Genomic DNA, 14269 nt, shown 5'->3' on the forward strand with positions numbered 1-14269 from the left:
ACTGATACTTGTGGGACAAAGGCGTCTTGTTATTTTTTTTCTCTGTGCCGTCCACCATTTTAATGGGCTACTGGTGATATCCTCCTCTTTTGGGCTGTCCTCTACTAGGCTGCTGGCCTACCCCACGACGGCCCATCCGGTGGTTGAATTGCTAGCCCGACGGCCCATCCGGGGGTTGAATTGCTGGCCCGACGGCCCATCCGGGGTTGGAGTGGCTCCCGATGGAAATAACTGGCAAATATTGCGTTTGCGGGGACTCGAACCCTCGACCTGGCGCTGCCGCACTACCACTCCCTACCGCTTTGCTACAATAGTGTTGTTGACCAAAGTATGGTTGTCCATGTATATAGACATGATAGACCAATCAGTTGTCTTCAAAATCTCTCCACCTCGACCAAAATCCCTCCGACCAGGTGCATCTAGCTAGGGTTCCTCCTCCGACCAAAATCCCTCCGACCAGGTGCATCTGTTGCATGGCGGCGCAGTTCCCAGCCTGCTCGGGCAGTTCTTCTAGGTCAGGAGCGTCGTCGCGTCACCGGCGGCGGCCGGGCACGCCCATCCCGTATCGGCAGCGGCCATTCGATTATGAGCCCGCCGACGTATGTGACTGTGGCGAGAAGATGCCGCAATGGATTTCTTGGAGTGATCCGAATCCTGGGAGAAGATACCGGAACTGCAAAATTCGCTCGGTTAGTCTTCGAGCACGCCCCCCCCCCCGCCCCCATTCTGAATTTCCTGGAGCCCGCCGTCTTCTGAAGTTTCTTTTCTACTATGCCTTACTTATCCTCTTTTGTTCTTCATCTGTCAGATTGCTGGTGGAATAGGGTGTAAAGTGTTTAAGTGGATTGATGATCCGCTGGATGCACGTCACAAAGAGTTAGTTCGTGATCTGCGTGATGCTGTTTGGGATCGAGATGAAGAAATTGAGAGGCTCCAGGTAGAAATTGAGAGGCTCCAGGAAGAAAAGTTTCTGCTTGCTGCAAGGAAACAGAGCAACCCTGAACCAAAGAAAATGAGAGGCTTCATGGTTTGGGTGCTATCTGTAGCTTTTGTCATCTGTTGTACAGGTGATGTGTAGGAACTGAAATTAGGGTGAATTCAGTGATCTGTTGGTCAGGAGGAGAAGAAGCTAGAGTATATGCTAGAGTTATTGTGTTGTAATTCCAAACATTTGTCTGTTCGTGCCACAATGTTTAGTTCCTGAATTTGAACCATGTCTATGTATGTGTGCAATTCTGTTTAGTTGAAAATGTGTTCTGTTGAAAATGAGTTCTGTTGAAAATGTATACGGCGGCGCCGCCCATATATGGTCGCCGGCGTCAGCCATGCACGGCGGCGCCGCCCATATATGGTCGCCGGCGTCAGCCATGTATTGAAAAAATTGGGCATGGATTCCCCTAAAAATTGGGCATGGATTCCCCAAAAAAATTGGGCACAAATTCTGGGAACAAAAAGCTGACATATTCAACATAAATTCTGGGAAAAACAAGCTGGCATGTTCAACACAAATTCTGGGCCAAACAACCTGACACATAATCTGAAATAAACTGACATTACACAAACTACAGATTCAAACTGCTATTCATCCATTACACAAACTACAGATTCAAACTGCTATTCATCTTCTTCGGAAACTGGACGATTCCTAGTCCTATTTCCTCCATCATCACCATCATCACTGCAATATTGGTACATTGTCAGATCAACCTCCTCGATTTCTTCAGGCACAACCTCCTTGCTCCGTTTCTTCAGTTTGTCCACAATGACTTTTTCAAGTAGCACACGTTCCTGGTCACTTCTCGTCCTACTCCGTGCAGTGCCTTCTTTTTCTTGCACATGAACTTGACTGGAATCTTCATCTTGATATGATAGTACAGCAACACCGGGTCCCTGTTCATTTTCTTTTACACTCCATAGATGTCTATGGTGAAATTTCTGCACAACTTGCCATTTTCCTTTCAACTTAGTGTCTGGCACATAAAAGACCTTGGTTGCTTGTGATGTCAGAATGAAAGGATCAGTCTTGTACCAAAACTTTTCTGTGTTAACACTCTTGAAGTGTCCATCATCGTCGAATCCGGGTTTCCTACCACCAAGGTCAAACCAGTCACACCGGAAGAGGACAACTGACCGATGGACGCCACCGCTGGAGTTGTATTGCAATCTGATGATGGATTTCAGCTGACCAAAGAAGTCAATGTTGTTGCCATCATGATCTCCCTCAGAAACGATTCCACTATTTTGTGTCTTTCTGTTCTTCTCGGGTCAACAGTATGGTACCGAACACTGTCAACAACACATGCCGAATATAGTCTCACTCTAAAATCTGGTTTGCATGCCAAAGCATAGAGATCAGGACAGACATCATTTCGCATTTTTCCAATCTGCAAAAAATCAACCAGGGGGTGAGTAACACACACAGAAAATTTATATCATGAACTTTTCCAATCTTCAGAAATAAACCAGCTAAAGATCTCACATGAGTCTGAAACCATCTAGCAAAGTTCTTGGCAAGCCATCTATCAACATTGATCTGACCACCTCGTTGGTTCAACTCTTGTTTGCACAGGCTGGAATGGCAACAGAAAATAGATCCTAATTATTATTTGGACATGCTGCAATAACCTATCTATATATGGGGATGAAGAGAAACATACTCGATGTATGGATCAACCTCAGGGAAACTTCGGAGCACATACCACACCATGTTGTCATAGTCCTCACCTGCATACACATATTGAGAGGCTCCAATAAATTTCACACCGTGTTTGAAAACAGACAGATCACCAATATGTGAATCATCCCGCTCCGGATTTCTACTTGGACGGTTGAATCTTGTTTCAACATCGTCGAAGTATCTCGAGCAAAATGGCAGGCACTCATCAACAATATATGCTTCGGCAATCGATCCCTCCGGCCTGGCATTGTTCCGGACATAACGCTTCAATGTTAGCAACCTTCTTTCGACTGGGTACATCCAACCGTAATGCACTGGGCCTCTAAGCCTTGCCTCTTTTGGTAAATGGATGGCCAAATGCACCATCACGTCGAAGAAAGATGGGGGGAAGATCTTCTCAAGTTTGCAAAGAATAACTACGATTTCCTTTTCAAGTCTGTCCAGAACGTCTCTCTTCAGTGTTTTGCAGCACAGCTCTCTAAAGAAATTTCCAAGCTCAGCAACCGCTTCATATATGTCTTCATGGATTGTTCCTCGAAGGCCAGCCGGTAAGATCCTTTGAAGCAATATATGACAGTCATGAGTCTTCAGCCCTTGAAGCTTGCACTTATCAGAAGCAACACACTTGGATATGTTAGACGCGTACCCATCTGGAAACCTCACAGCTTTTATGAATTCACAAAAAGCAATTTTTTCTTGTTTACTCATTGTATACCACGCCTGTGGCATCTCAAAAGAGTCAGCTGAAACAGGCTGCAAATGCAAGTCACGTCTTATGCCCATGTCTTCCAAATCAAGCCTTGAATTGACAGTGTCTTTGGTCTTGCCTTGTATGTTCATGAAAGTACCAATCAAATTGTCACAGATGTTTTTCTCGATGTGCATTACATCGAGATTATGCCTCAGCTTTAGATCTTCCCAGTATGGCAAGTCCCACAAACATGATCTACGGCTCCAACACTGACCGTCCTCACGTTTCCTTTTCTTCTGAAGCTTGCCTGGTATCACATCTCTAACCCTATGAAGCTGTTGCTTCAGCTCTTCTGGAGTGAATTCCGCTGGCTTCTCACGGCTTTCAGAAGCACCATCGAATTCTTTGCTATTTCTCCAAGGATGGTGCCGAGGTAGCCAACGGCGGTGCCCAATAAAGCAGATTTTGTTCCTTAATTTCTTGGAGCAATTCTCTTTGTCACAACGCACACATGCCTGGTAACCAGCTGTGGCCCTCCCTGACAATGTGTGCAAAGGTTTGATAATCATGAATACACCATAAGATTGCAGCACGGAGATCAAGCTTGTCTGGACTATTGGCATCATATGATTTTACACCTTTCCAGAGCTCCTGTAGCTCTTCCATCAAAGGCTCCATGAAGACATCAAAATCTTTTCCTGGAGAGGATGGACCAGGGATTAGCAATGCAAGCATGAAGTTGGACTGATCCATACATGCCCACGGCGGAAGGTTGTATGGCACCACGAATACAGGCCACATGTTGTAGGAGTTGCTCATATTCCCGTAGGGATTAAAACCATCTGTGGCAAGTCCAAGCCTTATGTTCCTGGCATCAGCGGCAAAGTCTTTATGAATATTGTCAAAATCCTTCCATGCATCCCCGTCTGCTGGATGACTGAGATCATTCTCCACGTCTTGCCGCTTCAGTTTGTGCCACTCTACTTCCTTTGATTGCTCCTTTGAAAGAAACATTCTTTGCAGCCTTGGAATCAATGGGAAGTGCCTCAGCACCTTCTCTGGGATCTGTCTCCTACCATCAGCATCTTTCCATCTGGAGGCTTTGCACTTGGGGCAATTATTCTCCTTGGCATAATCCTTCCGGAACAATACACAGTTATTCGGGCACACATGGATACTATCATAACCAAGTCCCAACCTGCCGATTATGCTAAGTGCCTCCTCGTATGACTTTGGTATTGAGCTAGTAGGGTATTGCAAGGCCAAAATCAGGAGTATCGCGTTGAATCCAACGTTGCTAATCCGGTAGTACGACTTGGCCTGAAGTAACTTGACTGTGAGTGAAAACCTTGACATTGTACCCCCATCGCTGGCTGCGCGCTTGGCTTCCTCTATCAACTCAGCAAATATAGTGTCCTTTCCAGCACCTTGCGGTTCTGACTTGTACAAATCAGCAAGCAGATCAGGAATTCTATCATCTTCGTAACCATCTTCCTCTTGAAAACCAAAATAGTGTGCCTCTGCATCACCTCCACCAACATGGTGTGCCCCTGCATCACCTCCATGTCCAGCCTCAGGTTCACCTCCATGTCCAGCCTCAGGTTCACCTCCATGTCCATGTCCGACTTCAGGTGCACCTCCTTGTCCTCCATGTCCAGCTTCAGGTACAGGATGTAATGGTCCTCCATGGAAGACCCATCGGTCATAAGTGCTTGCCATCCCAAAAAGAAGCAAAGGAGCCTCTACTACATCTAGAGGTTTTGTGCACCGGTTAAGACAGCTACGACATGGGCACAGCACCTGATCATCATTGGCAGCACTCAAGCGAACAAACTGCATAAACTCTGCCACTCCCTTTGTGTGTTCAGGGGAAAGCCTTCTAATTCTTGTTGTAATCCAGCGTATGTCCATCTGCGGAAGAACAAAATGATGCAATTAGCACACACCTAACTGTACAGCAGTTCCAATTTCAAGCAATGCACAGCAGTTCAATTCGATTTTGTGAACTGATGAATAAGAACAGATTGAGAGGGGAGAGATGAGAGGGGTGCAGACCGGGAGATGCAGAGGGGCTCGTCGTGGGAGAGGGCCGGGGCTCGTCCTGGAGAGGGACGGGGCTCATCCTGGAGAGGGCGAGGGGCTCGTCCTGGAGAGGGCGAGGGGCTCGTCCTGGAGAGGGCGAGGGGCTCGTCCTGGAGAGGGCGAGGGGCTCGTCGTCGGCGAGGGCGAGGGGCTCGTCGTCGGCGAGCCAGATGGACAGCACATCCCTTGCTCGGACGCAGCGCTGGCACACCCACCACTGCCGTCACCTCGGATCACAGAGATCACTTATGTGAACTGACGAAGAAGAACAGATCGAGAGGGGAGAGATGAGAGGGGTGCAGACCGGGAGATGCCCCACCAGAGGGCTCGTCGTCGGAGAGGGCCGGGGCTCGTCGTCGGAGAGGGACGGGGCCGGTGACCACCGCCACCGCCGCCGCCGAGTTGCAGAGGGAGTTGGATTCGAATTTCTGCTAGGTTATCGGAGGGAGTTGGATTCGGAAGGGATATTTGGGCCTCTCCTGGGCGCCAAAAAAAATCAAAAAGTGTGAGGGCTGGGAGTCGAACCCAGCACCTCTAGATGTGTCAACGTGCCAGTTAACCAGTGGAGCTATTGGAGAGATCTTGTCAGCTTACCATCCTTTATCCTTTACATAGTGGAACTAAGGCAACTTTTTTTTATAGTTGTGGATATGATCTTGTTACATAATCTATCAGAGGGGATACTGATTTAGGACAACAGTTAATTTGTACAGGAGCATTAGCTAAGCAACAGGCTAATATATGACTAATAATTAATTACGGCTAGCAAACTATATATATCTATATATACTCCAGCATATATAGACCACCAAAAGCACATTATATTACACATATATAGTGCAGCCTTGAGCTCAATAACATAGTACCAAAAGGACACGTTAATTATAGATACTACCGAGGAGGTTCAACGCTCATTTACTTGAGCACATTACATCGACCAACAGGCCATTAGATAGTACCAGATCGATCGATAAGAGGTTCAACGCTCATTTTACTTGAGCTCATACACACATATATATAGTACTACTAGCTTAATTAGAGAGGTTTAGCCTGCTAGCTCATTTCTCGAGCTTCCTGACATACAACTTGAGACCGCCCCGGGCGCGAATGCGGAACCAAAACACAAAGATATCATTTGCCTTCATCTTGCTCTTCCGCACCACAACACTCCAGTTTGTTGTGATCACTGCACCGTCAAACTTCCCTTTGCCCTGGAAAATCCTCACTTTCACACCATGTCTCTCACTGTAAGAGACAAGAAAGTCATTGTCTGGAAGCTGCATATTCATCGAGATGTACTGCTGGGTAAACTTCCGGTTGAAGTACTGCAGATTATAAGATGCAAAACTTCGTTCAGATGAAGTAATTGTCAACATATAAAGATGCAAAAACATCCTTGAGATGGAGTAATTATTTACCATTCTGGAGGAACTGCCTTCCACGTAACTTGCACTCTTTATAGTGCACACATAAAAAGGAATTGCGGGGCGCTTTTGGTCAACAAGATATCTCAGGGTTTCAACTTGTGTAGGATTCATTTCCACTAGATTGGGATACATGCAAAAGTCATCCCATTCCTCACCTGCCTCTATCCTGGGACCTACATATAAGGAAACCAGGGAATAAGGCCTAGTTTAAAGTTTTCCTAAAACTGAAGTATATCAAACCAACAGTATTTATAGAAACTGAAGTATTCCTTGAATGCTACAAATTGACTAGCTATTATGCCAAACCGAGACTAATTAAGCATTTGAACTATATCCTGCATCTATAAGTACTATATATATATTTTACCTCGACGAGTCAGATGGACATCAGCAGGAGGAGGAGGAGCAACTTCCTCATGATCAGCTGCACAATCCATTGCTGCAGCATCATCAGCTTTCTCTTGCTTGACATGAACCCTATCTAGAGCACCATCCTCACCTTCGGAGGATGAGCTGATGTCGATGGTCTCAACGGCCTTCTTGGATGGGACCAAAATGGAAACTTCATAGTCATTGGGGTCCATGGTGTCGACCTAATAACAAGCAGTGAACAATTTGAGAACTATGAAACTATTAATTACACATTAATTAAAACTAAGTTGGGATGTTTAGTTTCAGATTGACATTCGCACTAGCAGCACTACACATGTTTTGAATCAATCTAAACCAGGAAAATCTACTCTAGCACTAGAATCTACTTTGAATCGATCAAACCCTAGGAAAATCGCCGCTCGGACAAAAAAAATCCAATTAAAATCCCCCGAGATTAAGTACGGCAAACCCTAGAAAATCCCCCGCTCATCCCCCAAATTAACCTGAGCTTCGGCCGACGGAGGCAGTGGAGCTTCGGCCGACGGAGCTTGACGGAGCTGCTTGACGGAGCTTCGGCCGACGGAGTTGGGAGAGGAAGAGGCGGCAGTGGCGGCTTGGTTGGGAGAGAGAGTGAGACAGGGGAGAAAGTTGCTTTTGGTAATTTTATGGGGACATTTTGGGGTGGGTGGGGCAAAATGGCACCCACTGACGTGTGGGGCCATCTAGCAGTAGATACCACTGGGTTGGGCCATTTCCGGTAATTTTATGTGGATTAGGGGCCAGCAGGTAAAATGGAACCCTCATTCTCTGTTTTTACTAATTATAATAAATCAGAAATTCCCTCCTCCGCCTCTCCGCTTCTTGACGGTTCCACTCCGCTTCTTGCCGGTTCCACTCCCACTAGACGAAAAACCCTCCTCCGCGCCAAGACGCTTCTGCCTCGCCGCTTCTGCCTCCTCCGCCGCTTCCTCCTCCGCCGCTTCTGCCTCCTCCGCGCCATGGACGCTGCTTCTTCTTCCTCTTCCTCTGTTCCGCTGCAGCCCATTACTCAGATCAGGACCTTCACCGTCCATGGTGGCAAGGAGATCGAAGTTGTCTACACAAACGAGGAGGAGACGATGAGAAAGTACCTGAAGATGTACGCGCAGTGGTATGCGGAAGAAGAAGAGAACAAATTTGTAGGATTGGATCTCGAGTACACTCGGGAGGACCCCAACCACGAAGAAGACAACTACCTCGCCGTCGCTCAACTGTGCATGAGGAACCACGTCCTCGTCTGCCACTTTTCTGGTTTGTAGACCTTAATCTTGCTCTGATTTACTTAATGTTGCTCTGATTTTGTTAATCTTGCTCAGATTTTAGTTAATCGCTAGTGCATGATGAACCAAGTCACCCTCGAGTGCTCTGTTTTAGTTAATCTTGATCTGTTTTAGTTAATCTCGAGTGCTCTGCTTTCTCTGTTTGAGAGAAAATTGCAACTCACATGCACCATAATTCGCAAGGCAGTTTCAAGAATATGGGATTGTGCATTTTATTGAAAGAAATTGTGGAGAGGGGAATTCTTGTGTTAATGAACCGTGTACTTAGCTATATGATGTTGAATTGTGAATTTAGTTTCAGACCGAGTCATATTTCTGTGTTTTCTAACTGCGAATTCGTGCAACAACAAGTTACAAATTGGTTCATTTGGCCTAGGTGCAACAAATTAAACTACAAACCGTGCTAGCTGCAAAACTAGTTTTGTTTCTGTGTTTTGTGTAACAAAAGCCACAAAGCATGGTGTCCTGATCTTGCAGATTGAATCTATCCATATGCTCATCTAGCATGTACTAGATTTCATTATACCAAATTAATTATCACAAAGCAAATTTCCGGAGTCCTGATCTTGCATTTAATAGACTTTTGTTAGTTTCAAAATTATATGATGCAAAATGATATTTCAATGACTAAAAAATTTGCACTTGCACATTTCATAAAAGTGTTGGTTATGCATTCTTTTAGTACCAAATGGATTATGACTAGATAATTTTCAGACTCTTGATCATGCACTATACTAAACTTATGTCAATTTTATTCAAGTTATGAGATTGCATAGACTAAACATTCGTATTCCCAAATTTTATTCAAGTGTTGATCTCGCAAGTACTAAATTTTTGCATCAAATTGAATCTATCCATATGCTCATCTAGCATGTACTGGATTTCATTATACCAAATTAATTATCACAAGCAAATTTCCGGAGTCTTGATCTTGCATTTAATAGAATTTTGTTAGTTTCAAAATTATATGATTGATACGTCTCCAACGTATCGATAATTTCTTATGTTCCATGCTACTTTATTGATGATACCTACATGTTTTATGCACATTATATGTCATATTTATGCATTTTCTGGAACTAACCTATTAACAAGATGCCGAAGAGCCAGTTGCTGTTTTCTGCTGTTTTTGGTTTCAGAAATCCTAGTAAGGAAATATTCTCGGAATTGGACGAAACTTTCGCCCAGGGTCCTATTTTTGCACGAAGCTTCCAGAAGACCGAAGAGATAACAAAGTGGGGCCACGAGGCAGCCAGGGGATAGGGCGGCGCGGCCCAGGCCCTGGCCGCGCCGGCCTGCCCCCTGGGCCCCTCGTGTGGCCCCCCGCGTTGCCCTTCCGCCTACTTAAAGTCTCCGTCGCGAAACCCCCAGTACCGAGAGCCACGATACGGAAAACCTTCCAGAGACGCCGCCGCCGCGAATCCCATCTCGGGGGATTCAGGAGATCGCCTCCGGCACCCTGCCGGAGAGGGGATTCATCTCCCGGAGGACTCTACACCGCCATGGTCGCCTCCGGAGTGATGAGTGAGTAGTTCACCCCTGGACCATGGGTCCATAGCAGTAGCTAGATGGTCGTCTTCTCCTTGTTGTGCTTCATTGTTGGATCTTGTGAGCTGCCTAACATGATCAAGATCATCTATATGTAATTCTATATGTTGTGTTTGTCGGGATCCGATGGATAGAGAATACTATGATTATGGTGATTATCAATCTATTGTTTATGTGTTGTTTATGATCTTGCATGCTCTCCGTTATTAGTAGAGGCTCTGGCCAAGTTTTTACTATTAACTCCAAGAGGGAGTATTTATGCTCGATAGTGGGTTCATGCCTTCATTGACACCTGGGACAGTGACAAAAAGTTCTAAGGTTGTGATGTGCTGTTGCCACTAGGGATAAAACATTGATTCTATGTCTAAGGATGTAGTTGTCGATTACATTACGCACCATACTTAATGCAATTGTCTGTTGCTTAGCAACTTAATACTGAATGGGGTTCGGATGATAACCTGAAGGTGGACTTTTTAGGCATAGATGCAGTTGGATGGCGGTCTATGTACTTTGTCGTAATGCCCAATTAAATCTCACTATATTTATCATATCATGTATATGCATTGTTATGCCTTTCTCTATTTGTCAATTGCCCGACTGTAATTTGTTCACCCAACATGCTTTATCTTATGGGAGAGACACCTCTAGTGAACTGTGGACCCCGGTCCTATTCTTTACATAGCATACAATCTACTGCAATTGTGTTTACTGTTTTCTTTGCAAACATCTTCCACTCGATACGTTTAATCCTTTGTTACAGCAAGCCGGTGAGATTGACAACCTCACTGTTTCGTTGGGGCAAAGTACTTTGGTTTTGTTGTGCAGGTTCCGCGTTGGCGCCGGAATCCCTGGTGTTGCGCCGCATCACATTTCGCGACCATCAACCTTCAACGTGCTTCTTGGCTCCTACTGGTTCGATTAAACCTTGGTTTCATACTGAGGGAAACTTGCTTCTATACGCATCATACCTTCCACTTGGGGTTCCCAACGGACGTGTGCATCTACGCGTATCAATGATGCAAAATGAAATTTCAATGACTAAACAAATGCACTTACACGCTGCAAGGGGAGTCTCCACTTCTCAATCTCTCTACTTTGTTTTTGTCTTGCTTTATTTTATTTACTACTTTGTTTGCTGCACTAAAACAAAACAAAAAAAAATTAGTTGCTAGTTTTACTTTATTTACTGTCTTGCTCTCTATATCAAAAACACAAAAAAATTAGTTACTTGTCTTTACTTTATTTGCCTAGTTTACTTTATTGCTGTTATCATGAGTAATCCTGAAGTTGAAGTTCGTTCTTTTAAGCAACAAGGTGGAGAAAGTTTTAAAGATGCTTGGTATAGAATTAGTAATGCTCATCAAAGGTGCATTAAGAAACACTCCACCACTATCCTTCTTAGGAACTTTTATGTTGGTTTATCTAGTTGGAATAGATATGTTCTTGATACTCTTTCAGGAGGTAATTTCCTAGGTACTCCCGCTTTAGAAGCTAGTTGCATCATTGAGAGTCTAGTTGGAATACCACCTGTTAATGAAGTTAAAATTGAAATCTCTCTTGAGGATGTTATGAAAAAATTGGAAACCATAGAGAAAAATTTTCCAAGTATTGAAACTAAATTGGAAATGTTATTGGATAAAACTGATGAACTTGATAAATCCCTAGGAGGAATTGATGAAAGAATTAGTGTCCTAGGAACTTGTGTTGTCCATGATAATCAAACCAATAGGATTGATGAACTTGAAAAGGCTATGGGAACCTTGGGTTCAACCTTTTCTTCTCTCAAGTATAATGAGAAAGCTTATGTGGGTAAAGAGCAAAAATTCATGTACGCCTCTAAAGTACCTAAACAAAAGAATTATTATAGGCCTAAAATTTCTAAAACCCCTAGCACCACCATAGAGAATTTAGATAATGGAGCACCTAAAGTACCCTCTGCAACAAGTTGTGTTTGCATGAAAAATAATGATGTTGATGCTTTTACTCTCGATGTTACTTGATTTGCACTTTCTGCGCCTAGCTGAAAGGCGTTAAAGAAAAGCGCTTATGGGAGACAACCCATGTTTTTACTACAGCAATTTTTTGTTTTGTTGAGTCTTGGAAGTTGTTTACTACTGTAGCAACCTCTCCTTATCATGTTTTTGTGCCAAGTAAAGTTTCTATGTCAAAGTTGATGTTATATTTGGGATCGCTGCGCAGAAACAGCATTGCTGTCTGTCACGAATCTGGGCACAGTTCTCTGTAGAAAATTCGAAAAGATCTGCCAATTTACGAGCGTGATCCTCAGATATGTACGCAACTTTTATTAGTTTTGAGTTTTTCCATTTGAGCAAGTCTGGTGCCAGCTTTAAATTTGTCTTTACGGACTGTTCTGTTTTTGACAGATTCTGCCTTTTATTTCGCATTGCCTCTTTTGCTATGTTGGATTTATTTCTTTGATCCACTAATGTCCAGTAGCATTATGCAATGTCCAGAAGTGAAAATAATGATTGTGTCACCTCTGAATGTGTGAATTATTAATTGTGCACTAACCCTCTAATGAGTTTGCTTGAAGTTTGGTGTGAAGGAAGTTTTCAAGGGTCAAGAGAGGAGAATGATATACTATGATCAAGAGGAGTGAAAGCTCTAAGCTTGGGGATGACCCCGTGGTTCACCCCTGCATATTTTAAGAAGACTCAAGCGTCTAAGCTTGGGGATGCCCAAGGCATCCCCTTCTTCATCGACAACATCATCAGGTTCCTCCCCTGAAACTATATTTTTATTCAATCACATCTTGTGTTCTTTACTTGGAGCGTCGGTTTGTTTTTTTTGTTTTTGTTTGAATAAGATGGATCCTAGCATTCACTTTGTGGGAGAGAGACACGCTCCGCTGTTGCATATGGACACATGTGTCCTTAGGCTTTACTCATAATGTTCAAGGCGAAGTTTCTTCTTCGTTAAATTGTTATATGGTTGGAATTGGAAAATGCTACATGTAGTAATTCTAAAATGTCTTGGATAATGTGATACTTTGCAATTGTTGTGCTCATGTTTAAGCTCTTGCATCATATGATTTGCACCCATTAATGAAGAAATACATAGAGTTTGCTAAAATTTTATTTGCATATTTGGTCTCTCTAAGGTCTAGATAATATCTAGTATTGAGTTTTGAACAACAAGGAAGACGGTGTAGAGTCTTATAATGTTTACAATATGTCTTTTATGTGAGTTTTGCTGCACTTGTTCATCCTTGAGTTTGCTTCAAATAACCTTGCTAGCCTAAACCTTGTATCGAGAGGGAATACTTCTCATGCATCCAAATCCTTGAGCCAACTACTATGCCATTTGTGTCCACCATACCTACCTACTACATGGTATTTCTCCGCCATTCCAAAGAAAATTGCTTGAGTGCTACCTTTAAAATTCCATCATTCGCCTTTGCAATATATAGCTCATGGGACAAAATAGCCTTAAAAACTATCGTAGTATTGAATATGTACTTATGCACTTTATATTTTATTAAGTTGCTTGTTGTGCGATAACCATGCTTCTGGGGAACGCCATCAACTATTGTTGAATATCATGTGAGTTGCTATGCATGTCCGTCTTGTCTGAAGGATCTATCATTTTAGTGGTTGGAGCATGCAAAATTGTTAGAGAAGAACATTGGGCCGCTAACTAAAGCCATGAATCATGGTTGAAGTTTCAGTTTTGGACATATATCCTCAATCTCATATGAGAATAATAATCATTGCTACATGCTTATGCATTTAAGAGGAGTCCATTATCTGTTGTCCATGTTGTCCCGGTATGGATGTCTATGTTGAGAATAATCAAAAGCGAGAAATCCAAAATGCGAGCTTTCTCCTTAGACCTTTGTACAGGCGGCATGGAGGTACCCCTTTGTGACACTTGGTTGAAACATGGCATGCAAAGATCCGGTAGTCCAAGCTAAGTAGGACGAGGTGCGGGCACTATTAGTATACTATGCATGAGGCTTGCAACTTGTAAGATATAATTTACATAACTCATATGCTTTATTACTACCGTTGACAAAATTGTTTCATGTTTTCAAAATAAAAGCTCTAGCACAAATACAGCAATCGATGCTTTCCTCTTTGAAGGACCATTCTTTTACTTTTATTGTTGAGTCAGTTTACCTATCTCCCTCCAC

At 43.6% G+C, this 14269-nt stretch overlaps 1 pseudogene; it reads right to left on the reverse strand.

The window, feature by feature from the left end:
• Positions 1 to 2319: 2319 nt before the first annotated feature.
• Positions 2320 to 7461, reverse strand: LOC139831552 (uncharacterized; annotated as a pseudogene).
• Between the last annotated feature and the right edge of the window lie 6808 nt (positions 7462 to 14269).

This window comes from Lolium perenne, chromosome 5 (genome assembly GCF_019359855.2).
Source record: "Lolium perenne isolate Kyuss_39 chromosome 5, Kyuss_2.0, whole genome shotgun sequence".
NCBI lineage: Eukaryota > Viridiplantae > Streptophyta > Magnoliopsida > Poales > Poaceae > Lolium > Lolium perenne.